This window comes from Arachis hypogaea, chromosome 12, assembly GCF_003086295.3.
Source record: "Arachis hypogaea cultivar Tifrunner chromosome 12, arahy.Tifrunner.gnm2.J5K5, whole genome shotgun sequence".
Lineage (NCBI taxonomy): Eukaryota > Viridiplantae > Streptophyta > Magnoliopsida > Fabales > Fabaceae > Arachis > Arachis hypogaea.
This window is the reverse complement of record NC_092047.1, coordinates 63869593-63880556: the sequence shown is the minus strand read 5'-3', so window position 1 is coordinate 63880556 and position 10964 is coordinate 63869593. Positions and strand designations below refer to the sequence as shown.

At 37.6% G+C, this 10964-nt stretch overlaps 1 non-coding gene across 1 annotated transcript; it reads right to left on the bottom strand.

Annotated features, from left to right (window-relative positions):
* Nucleotides 1–5367: 5367 nt before the first annotated feature.
* LOC112731398 (small nucleolar RNA R71) lies at nt 5368–5475 on the bottom strand. Its single transcript, XR_003167177.1, has one exon. It is a non-coding gene; the product is annotated as a small nucleolar RNA R71 (small nucleolar RNA).
* Nucleotides 5476–10964: the final 5489 nt, after the last annotated feature.

Sequence of the window (10964 nt, the reverse complement as noted above, 5' to 3'; positions counted from 1 at the left end):
TTTCCTGAACCAAAAATTCTCAACACTTGAATCTGTGATTGAAAAATATGAAGAGTAGATGAAGAAATCTTGGGAAAAATAACAAACCTCCTCCATGAAAGAGCTATTAAATCAAATGTTGAGTGCAAAGGAAGGAGTGAGGGAGCAAGAAAGTGAGGAAGACACTCAAGAGAAGTCACACTCAATTGAAGCAGAGAAGTGCATAGAGGAAGGGCTCATAGAACCTCCAATTCAAGAGGCTCTTGATGAAGAAAATACTCCAACAATCACACAACCACCAAGTTTTGATATCCAAGAAGTGAAGGCAACTAACAAGAGCACCAATCCTGTCCCTGATCCAGCAAGCAAGCTCAATCAAGCCATTTACAAAAGGAAGTTTGCTGAGGAGAGGCCAAGACAAGGGACACTAGCTGGTTCATCTCTCCCCTTGAGGTCATTCCTCTTAACAAACTGGAAGAAGAGGAAGAAAGTGAAAATAACATGTCAAGCTAATGACACTAAAAGAGCGCTTGTTGGGAGGCAACCCAACCTTAGGTAACATTTCATTTCTCTGACTCGTTTATTTTCTTTCTTTGCTTTGTTTAAATTTCAATAAATTGGCATATGATTACATTCTAAGTTTGGTGTTGCCATGCAACAATTTGTTTTCAATCTATCTAGATGATTGCATCAATTCTAATTGAAAGTGTCACACTAAGATTCTAAGTTTGGTGTGCCACTTATTTTTCTATGCAAGTCATACAGCAACACCACTTGTCTGCATAATCACAATGCCTCTGCAAAGTTATCTTTCTTTTGATTTAACATGTTAGTTTTCTCTTGTTTTATTCATTAATGCTTTCTTTTATCAACTGTTTTTGTTAATACATCACCAAGAAATTCTTACTCATGACAGATCCTTGGCTTGGTGATTGTATTTAACATATAACAGTTCCTTGTGTTTAGTTTTAGTTCAAATAAATTGACATATGGTTGCATTTTAAGTTTGGTGTTGCTATGCAACAAAATTTAGTTCTAATATTTACTAGATACTTGCATCAATTCCAAGCGAAAGTGTCACACTAAGTTTGGTGTGCCACTTATATTTTATGCCATGTATCAGGCACACTCTCTTATGTTTGCAATCACAATGTCTCTGTCTCTTGTGCCTTGATTGTTATATTTAATTTTTCTTGCTTAAAACACATGTACTACTAATATTTCATTGTGTAAGTGATGAGCGGATAATTTATATGCTTTTTGGCATTGTTTTTAGTATGTTTTTAGTAGGATCTAGTTACTTTTAGGGATTTTTTTTATTAGTTTTTATGTTAAACTCACATTTTTGGACTTTACTATGAGTTTGTGTGTTTTTCTGTGATTTCAAGTATTTTCTGGCTGAAATTGAGGGACTTGAGCAAAAATCAGATTCAGAGGTTGAAGAAGGACTGCTGATGTTGTTGGATTCTGACCTCCCTGCACTCAAAGTGGATTTTTTGGAGCTACAAAACTCAAAATGGCGCGCTTCGAATTGAATTGGAAAGTAGACATCCAGGGCTTTCCAGCAATATATAATAGTCTATACTTTGGCCGAGTTTAGATGACGTAAAAGGGCGTTGAACGCTAGTTCTACGCTGCAGTCTGGAGTTAAACGCCAGAAACACGTCACGAACCAGAGTTGAACGCCAAAAACACGTTACAACTTGGCGTTCAACTCCAGAAGAAGCCTCTACATGTGTAAACTTCAATCTCAGCCCAAGCACACACCAAGTGGGCCCCGGAAGTGGATTTATGCATCAATTACTTACTTCTGTAAACCCTAGTAGCTAGTTTAGTATAAATAGGACTTTTTACTATTGTATTTACATCTTTTGATTACCTTTTGATCTAGAGATCATGTTTTAGGGGGCTGGCCATTCGGCCATGCCTGAACCTTCATCACTTATGTATTTTCAACGGTAGAGTTTCTACACACCATAGATTGAGGTGTGGAGCTCTGCTGTTCCTCATGAATTAATGCAAAGTACTATTGTTTTTCTATTCAATTTAACTTATTCCGCTTCTAAGATATTCATTCGCACTTCAACATGAATGTGATGAACGTGACAATCATCATCATTCCCTATGAACGCGTGCCTGACAACCACTTCCGTTCTACCTTCGATTGAGTGGATATCTCTTGGATATCTAATACAGGGGACCGAGTCCGAGTTATTAAGTGTCTTTGTGGTATAAGTTAGAACCCATGGATGGCCATTCCTGAGATCCGAAAAGTCTAAACCTTGTCTTTGGTATTCCGAGTAGGATCTGGGAAGGGATGGCTGTGACGAGCTTCAAACTCGCGAGTGCTGGGCGTAGTGACAGACGCAAAAGGATATTAAATCCTATTCCAGTATGATCGAGAACCTCCAGATGATTAGCCATGCAGTGACAGCGCATTGGACCATTTTCACAAGAGAGGATGGGAAGTAGCCATTGACAACGGTGATGCCCTACATACAGCTTGCCATGGAAAGGAGTAGGATTGATTGGATGAAGACAGCAGGAAAGCAGAGGTTCAGAGGAACGAAAGCATCTCTATACGCTTATCTGAAATTCTCACCAATGATTTACATAAGTATTTCTATCTTTATTTTATGTTTATTTATTATTTATTTTCAAAAACTCCATAATCAATTATTATCCGCCTGACTGAGATTTACAAGATGACCATAGCTTGCTTCATACCAACAATCTCCGTGGGATCGACCCTTACTCACGTAAGGTTTTATTACTTGGACGACCCAGTGCACTTGCTGGTTAGTTGTGCGAAGTTGTGAAGTTATGTTTGGACCATGGTATTGTGTACCAGTTGTTGGCGCCATTGCCAGGGAGAGAACGAACAACAAATTTTACAACCTCAGAGTAACAATTTCGCATACCAAGTTTTTGGCGCCGTTGCCGGGGATTGTTCGAGTTTGGACAACTGACGGTTCATCGTGTTGCTCAGATTAGGTAATTTTCTTCTTATTTTGTTTTCAAAAAGTTTTCAAAAAAAATTTTCAAAAAAATTTTCTTCTTTTTCGTTTTTCCTATTTAATATTCGAAAAAAATATTTTCAAAAAAATTTATATTTTTCTTCAGAATTTTTAAGAATGAAATCTAGTGTTTCATGAAAAATGTTGAAGCCTGACTGGCTGTAAAGCCATGTCTAAATTCTTTTGGACTGAGGCTTCCAAACCATCAGCATAGAGGCAAGTTAATTTGATGACTTAGCTATTGAATGTCTGATTTGTATCTTCTAAAGCTTGGCTGGCTATTAAGCCATGTCTAACCCTCAGATTGGAGCTTTAGACTAAGAGTACAAGATTCCTGGAATTCATATTAAAAATTTTGAAATTCTTATTTTTCTTTTTCAAATAATTTTCGAAAAATACCAAAAAAAAAATCATAAAATCATAAAATCAAAAATATTTTATGTTGTTTGTTTGAGTCTTGAGTCAATTTTTAAGTTTGGTGTCAATTGCACTTTTTTTTTTCTAAAATTTTTATGCATTTTTTGAAAATTCATGCATTCATAGTGTTCTCCATGATCTTCAAGTTGTTCTTGGCCAGTCTTCTTGTTTGATCTTCATATTTTCTTGTTTTGTGTCTTTTCTTGTTTTTCATATGCATTCTTGCATTCATAGTGTCTATGCATAAAAAATTTCTAAGTTTGGTGTCTTGCATGTTTTCTTTTCTTGAAAATTTTTCAAAAATAAGTCTTGATGTTCATCTTGACATTCAAAGTGTTCTTGGTGTTCATCTTGACATTCATAGTGTTCTTGCATGCATTGTGTGTTTTGATTCATAATTTTTATGTTATGAGTCTTTTTCATGTTTTTCTCTTTCATCATTAAAAATTCAAAAATCAAAAAAATATCTTTCCCTTATTTCACTCATAAATTTCAAAAATTTGGATTGAATTTTTCAAAAATTTTTAAAATCTAATTGTTTCTTATGAGTCAAATCAAATTTTCAATTTAAAAATCCTATCTTTTTCAAAATCTTTTTCAAAAATCAAATCTTTTTCATTTTTCTTATTTATTTTCGAAAATTTTAAAAATATTTTTCAAAAATCTTTTTCTTAAGTTTATCTCATAATTTTCGAAAATATCATCAAAAATTAATGTTTTGATTCAAAAATTTTAAGCTTGTTACTTGCTTGTTAAGAAAGATTCAAACTTTAAGTTCTAGAATCATATCTTGTGATTACTTGTGAGTCAAGTCATTAATTTTGATTTTTAAAATCAAATCTTTTTCAAAACTGATTTTAATCATATCTTTTTTAATCATATTTCCTTTTTCCAAAAATTTAATTTTAAAATATCTTCTCTAACTTCTTATCTTTTTGTTTCAATCATATCTTTTTAAAATTTCAATCATATCTTTTTTAAAAACAAATTTCAAAACTTTTTCAATCAATCTTATCTTTTTGTTTCAATCATATCTTTTTCAAAACTACCTAACTAACTACCCCTCTCTAATTTTCGAAAATACCTCCCTCTTTTTCAAAAAAAAAATTCTTTTTAATTAATTAATTGTTTCAATTTTTAAATTTAATTTTAATTTTATCTTAATTTTTGAAAATCATTAACTCTTTTTCAAAAATTATTTTCGAAAACTTCTCTCTCTCATCTTCTTCTATTTATTTATTTATTTACTAACACTTCTCTTCCATCCAAAAATTTGAACACCACCTCCCTCTCTGTGTTCGAGTTTTCCCTCTTCCCTTCTTTACATTACATTCTTTTCTTCTTCTACTCACACAAAGGAACCTCTCTCTACTGAGGCAAAGAGGATCCCTATTATTATTTTCTGTTCCCTTCTTTTTCATATGAGCAGGAGCAAAGACAAGAACATTCTTGTTGAAGCAGACCCTGAACCTGAAAGGACTCTAAAAAGAAAACTAAGAGAAGCTAAAATACAACAATCCAGAGACAACCTTACAGGAATTTTCAAAAAGGAAGAGGAGATGGCAGCCAAAAATAATAATAATGCAAGGAGAATGCTTGGTGACTTTACTGCACCAAATTTCAATTTACATGGAAGAAGCATCTCTATCCCTACCATTGGAGCAAACAATTTGAGCTGAAACCTCAATTAGTTTCTCTGATGCAACAAAACTGCAAGTTTCATGGACTTCCATCTGAAGATCCTTTTCAGTTCTTAACTGAATTTTTGCAGATCTGTGATACTGTTAAGACTAATGGAGTAGATCCTAAAGTCTACAGGCTCATGCTTTTCCCTTTTGCTATAAGAGACAGAGCTAGAATCTGGTTGGACTCTCAACCCAAGGATAGCCTGAACTCTTGGGATAAGCTGGTCACGGCTTTCTTAGCCAAGTTCTTTCCTCCCCAAAAGCTGAGTAAGCTTAGAGTGGATGTTCAAACCTTCAGACAGAAAGAAGGTGAATCCCTCTATGAAGCTTGAGAGAGATACAAGCAACTGACCAAAAAGTGTCCTTCTGACATGCTTTCAGAATGGACCATCCTGGATATATTCTATGATGGTTTATCTGAGCTATCAAAGATGTCATTGGATACTTCTGCAGGTGGATCCATTCACCTAAAGAAAATGCCTGCAGAAGCTCAAGAACTCATTGACATGGTTGCTAATAACCAGTTCATGTACACTTCTGAGAGGAATCCTGTGAGTAATGGGACGCCTCAGAAGAAGGGAGTTCTTGAAATTAATACTCTGAATGCCATATTGGCTCAGAATAAAATATTGACTCAACAGGTTAATATGATTTCTCAGAGTCTGAATGGAATGCAAGTTGCATCCAACAGTACTCAAGAGGCATCTTCTAAAGAAGAGGCTTATGATCCTGAGAACCCTGCAATAGCAGAGGTAAATTATCTGGGTGAACCTTATGGAAACACCTATAACTCCTCATGGAGAAATCACCCAAATTTCTCATGGAAGGATCAATAAAAGCCTCAACAAGGCTTTAATAATGGTGGAAGAAACAGGTTTAACAATAGTAAACCTTTTCCATCATCCACTCAGCAACAGACAGAGAACTCTGAACAAAATACCTCTAATTTAGCAAACTTAGTCTCTGATCTATCTAAGGCCACTGTGAGTTTCATGAATGAAATAAGGTCCTCCATTAGAAATTTGGAAGCACAATTGGGCCACCTGAGTAAAAGGATCACTGAAATCCCTCCTAGTACTCTCCTAAGCAATACAGAAGAATATCCAAAAGGAAAGTGCAAGGCCATTGAATTGACCATCATGGCCGAACCCACAAGAGAGGAGAAGGACGTGAATCCCAAGGAGGAAGACCTCCTGGGACGTCCAGTGATCCATAAGGAGTTTCCCTCTGAGGAACCAAAGGAATCTGAGACTCATCTAGAGACCATAGAGATTCCATTGAATCTCCTTACGCCCTTCATGAGCTCTGATGAGTATTCTTCTTCTGAAGAGAATGAGGATGTCACTGAAGAGCAAGTTGCCAAGTACCTTGGTGCAATCATGAAGCTGAATGCCAAATTATTTGGTAATGAGACTTGGGGAGATGAACCTCCCCTGTTCACCAATGAACTAAATGCATTGGATCAACTGAGATTGCCTCAGAAGAAACAGGATCCTGGAAAGTTCCTAATACATTGTACCATAGGCACTATGACCTTTGAGAAGGCTCTATGTGACCTTGGGTCAGGGATAAACCTCATGCCAATCTCTGTAATGGAGAAACTGGGAATCTTTGAGGTACAAGCTGCTAAAATCTCATTAGAGATGGCAGACAATTCCAGAAAACAAGCTTATGGACAAGTAGAGGACATGTTAGTAAAGGTTGAAGGCCTTTACATCCCTGCTGATTTTATAATCCTAGATACTGACCCTTCCTAGCCACAGCAAGAGCTGTGATTGATGTTGACAGAGGTGAACTAGTCCTTCAATTGAATGAGGACTCCCTTGTAAACATGGAAAAGAGGCACAGTAAGCTTCTCTCAAAACAGAGTCATACAGAGCCCCCACAATCAAACTCTAAGTTTGGTGTTGGGAGGCCACAACCATAATCTAAGTTTGGTGTTGAACTCCCACATCCAAACTCTAAGTTTGGTGTTGGGAAGTCTCAACAATGCTCTGAACATCTGTGAGGCTCCATGAGAGCCCACTGTCAAGCTATTGACATTAAAAAAGCGCTTGTTGGGAGGCAACCCAATTTCTATTTATCTAATTTTATTTTTATTTTATTGTTCTTTCATGTTTTATTAGGTTCATGATCATGTGGAGTCACAAAATAAATCAAAAAATTAAAAACAGAATCAAAAACAGCAGAAGAAAAATCACACCCTGGAGGAAGGACTTACTGGCGTTTAAACGCCAGTAAAGAGCATCTGGCTGGCGTTCAACGCCAGATAGAACGCCCAAAACAAGCAGCATCCTGGCGTTATGACGCCAGAAATGCACACTGAGGAAAGCTGGCGCTGAACGCCAGAAACAAGCATAGAACTGGCGTTCAACGTTAGAAACATGCTGCATTTGGGCGCTGAACGCCCAGAACAAGCATCAATTCGGCGTTTAAACGCCAGAATTGCATGCAAAGGCATTTTACATGCCTAATTGGTGCAGGGATGCAATTCCTTGACACCTCAAAATCTGTGGACCCCACAGGATCATCTCAGCATCTGTGGACCCCACAGGATCCCCACCTACCTCCACTCACACTCTTCCCTCTTCTCATTCATCATCACTTCCCAATAAACACCTTTCCCCAAAACCCTTCACCAATCACATCAAGCTCTCTTCCCTACTACCCCTTCACCACTCACATCCACCCACTCTTCCCCATAAACCTACTTCATACACCCCACCTACCTTCAAAATTTAAAATCACTTTCCCACCCAAACCCTCCCTAAATGACCGAACCTAATCCCCTCCCTTCCCTATATAAAGCCCTCCATTCTTCTTCAGTTTCACACAACACAACCCTCTCTTCCCCTTCTTGGCCGAAACACATCTCTCTCTCCCTCTCCTCCATTTCTTCTTCTTCTTCATCTATTCTTTCTTTTCTTGCTCGAGGGCGAGCAATATTCTAAGTTTGGTGTGGTAAAAGCATAAAGCTTTTTTGTTTTTCCATTACCATGGCATCTAAGACCGGAGAATCCTCTAGAAAAGGGAAAGGGAAGACAAAAGCTTCCACCTCTGAGTCATGGGAGATGGAAAGATTCATCTCCAAAGCCCATCAGGACCACTTCTATGATGTTGTAGCCAAGAAGAAGGTGATCCCGGAGGTCCCTTTCAAGCTCAAAAGAAATGAGTATCCGGAAATCCGACATGAAATCCAAAGAAGAGGTTGGGAAGTTCTAACAAACCCCATCCAACAAGTCGGAATTCTAATGGTTCAAGAGTTCTATGCCAATGCATGGATCACCAAGAACCATGATCAAAGTAAGAACCCGAACCCAAAGAGTTATCTCACTATGGTTCGGGGGAAATACTTAGATTTTAGTCCGGAGAATGTGAGGTTGGCGTTTAACTTGCCTATGATGCAAGGAGATGCACGCCCCTACACTAGAAGGGTCAACTTTGATCAAAGGTTGGACCAAGTCCTCATGGACATATGTGTGGAAGGAGCTCAATAGAAGATTGACTCAAAAGGCAAACCGGTTCAACTTAGAAGACTGGACCTTAAGCCTGTGGCTAGAGGATGGTTGGAGTTCATCCAATGCTCAATCATTCCCACTTGCAACCGGTCTGAAGTTACCATAGACCGGGCCATCATGATCCACAGTATCATGATTGGAGAGGAAGTAGAAGTTCATGAAGTCATCTCCCTTGAACTCTACAAAATAGCCGAAAAGCCCTCTCCCTTGGCAAGGCTAGCTTTTCCTCATCTTATTTGCCATCTATGTTATTCAGCTGGAGCTTTCATAGAAGGAGACATTCCCATTGAGGAAGAAAAGCCCATCACTAAGAAAAGGATGGAGCAAACAAGAGAGCCCACTCATGGAGCTCAAGAAACACGTGAGGAAGCTCATCATCAAGAAATCCCTGAGATACCTCAAGGGATGCACTTTCCTCCACAGAATTTTTGGGAGCAAATTAACACCTCCCTAGGAGAATTAAGTTCCAACATGGGACAATTAAGGGTGAAACATCAAGAGCACTCCATCATCCTCCATGAAATAAGAGAAGATCAAAGAGCAATGAGGGAGGAGCAACAAAGACAAGGAAGAGACATAGAAGAGCTCAAGGACATCATTGGTTCCTCAAGAAGAAAATGCCACCATCACTAAGGTGGATTCATTCCTTGTTCTCACTTTCTCTGTTTTTCGTTTTCTTATGTTGAGTGCTTATCTATTTTTGTGTCTTATTACATGATCATTAGTATTCAAGTGTCTATGCCTTAAAGTATTGAATATGAATCCATCACCTCTCTTAAATGAAAAATGTTTTAATTACAAAAGAACAAGAAGTACATGAGTTTCGAATTTATCCTTGAACTTAGTTTAATTATATTGATGTGGTGACAATACTTTTTGTTTTCTTAATGAATGCTTGAACAGTGCATATGTCTTTTGAAGTTGTTGTTTAAGAATGTTAAATATGTTGGCTCTTGAAAGAATGATGACAAGGAGACATGTTATTTGATAATCTGAAAAATCATAAAATTGATTCTTGAAGCAAGAAAAAGCAATGAATACAAAAGCTTGCAGAAAAAAAAAATAGGCAAAAAAAATAGAAAGAAAAAGAAAAAGCAAGCAGAAAAAGCCAAAAGCTCTTAAAACCAAAAGGCAAGAGCAAAAAGCCAATAACCCTTAAAACCAAAAGGCAAGGGTAAATAAAAAGGATCTCAAGGCTTTGAGCATCAGTGGATAGGAGGGCCTAAAGGAATAAAATCCTGGCCTAAGCGGCTAAACCAAGCTGTCCCTAACCATGTGCTTGTGGCGTGAAGGTGTCAAGTGAAAACTTGAGACTGAGCAGTTAAAGTCAAGGACCAAAGCAAAAGAAGAGTGTGCTTAAGAACCCTGGACACCTCTAATTGGGAACTTTAGCAAAGCTGGGTCACAATCTGAAAAGGTTCACCCAATTATGTGTCTGTGGCATTTATGTATCCGGTGGTAATACTGGAAAACAAAGTGCTTAGGGTCACGGCCAAGACTCATAAAGTAGTTGTGTTCAAGAATCAACATACTAAACTAGGAGAATCAATAACACTATCTGAACTCTGAGTTCCTATAGATGCCAATCATTCTGAACTTCAATGGATAAAGTGAGATGCCAAAACTATTCAAGAGGCAAAAGCTACAAGTCCCGCTCATCTGATTGGAGCTATGTTTCATTGATAGTTTGGAATTTATAGTATATTCTCTTCTTTTTATCCTATTTGATTTTCAGTTGCTTGGGGACAAGCAACAATTTAAGTTTGGTGTTGTGATGAGCGAATAATTTATACGCTTTTTGGCATTGTTTTTAGTATGTTTTTAGTAGGATCTAGTTACTTTTAGGGATGTTTTTATTAGTTTTTATGTTAAATTCACATTTTTGGACTTTACTATGAGTTTGTGTGTTTTTCTATGATTTCAGGTATTTTCTGGCTGAAATTGAGGGACTTGAGCAAAAATCAGATTCAGTGGTTGAAGAAGGACTGCTGATGCTGTTGGATTTTGACCTCCCTGCACTCAAAGTGGATTTTCTGGATCTACAAAACTTAAAATGGCGCGCTTCCAATTGCATTGGAATGTAGACATCCAGCGCTTTCCAGCAATATATAATAGTCCATACTTTGGCTGAGTTTAGACGACGCAAAAGGGCGTTGAACGCTAGTTCTACGCTGCAGTCTGGAGTTAAACGCCAGAAACACGTCACGAACCAGAGTTGAACGCCAAAAACACGTTACAACTTGGCGTTCAACTCCAGAAGAAGCCTTTATACGTGTAAACTTCAAGCTCAGCCCAAGCACACACCAAGTGGGCCCCGGAAGTGGATTTATGCATCAATTACTTACTTC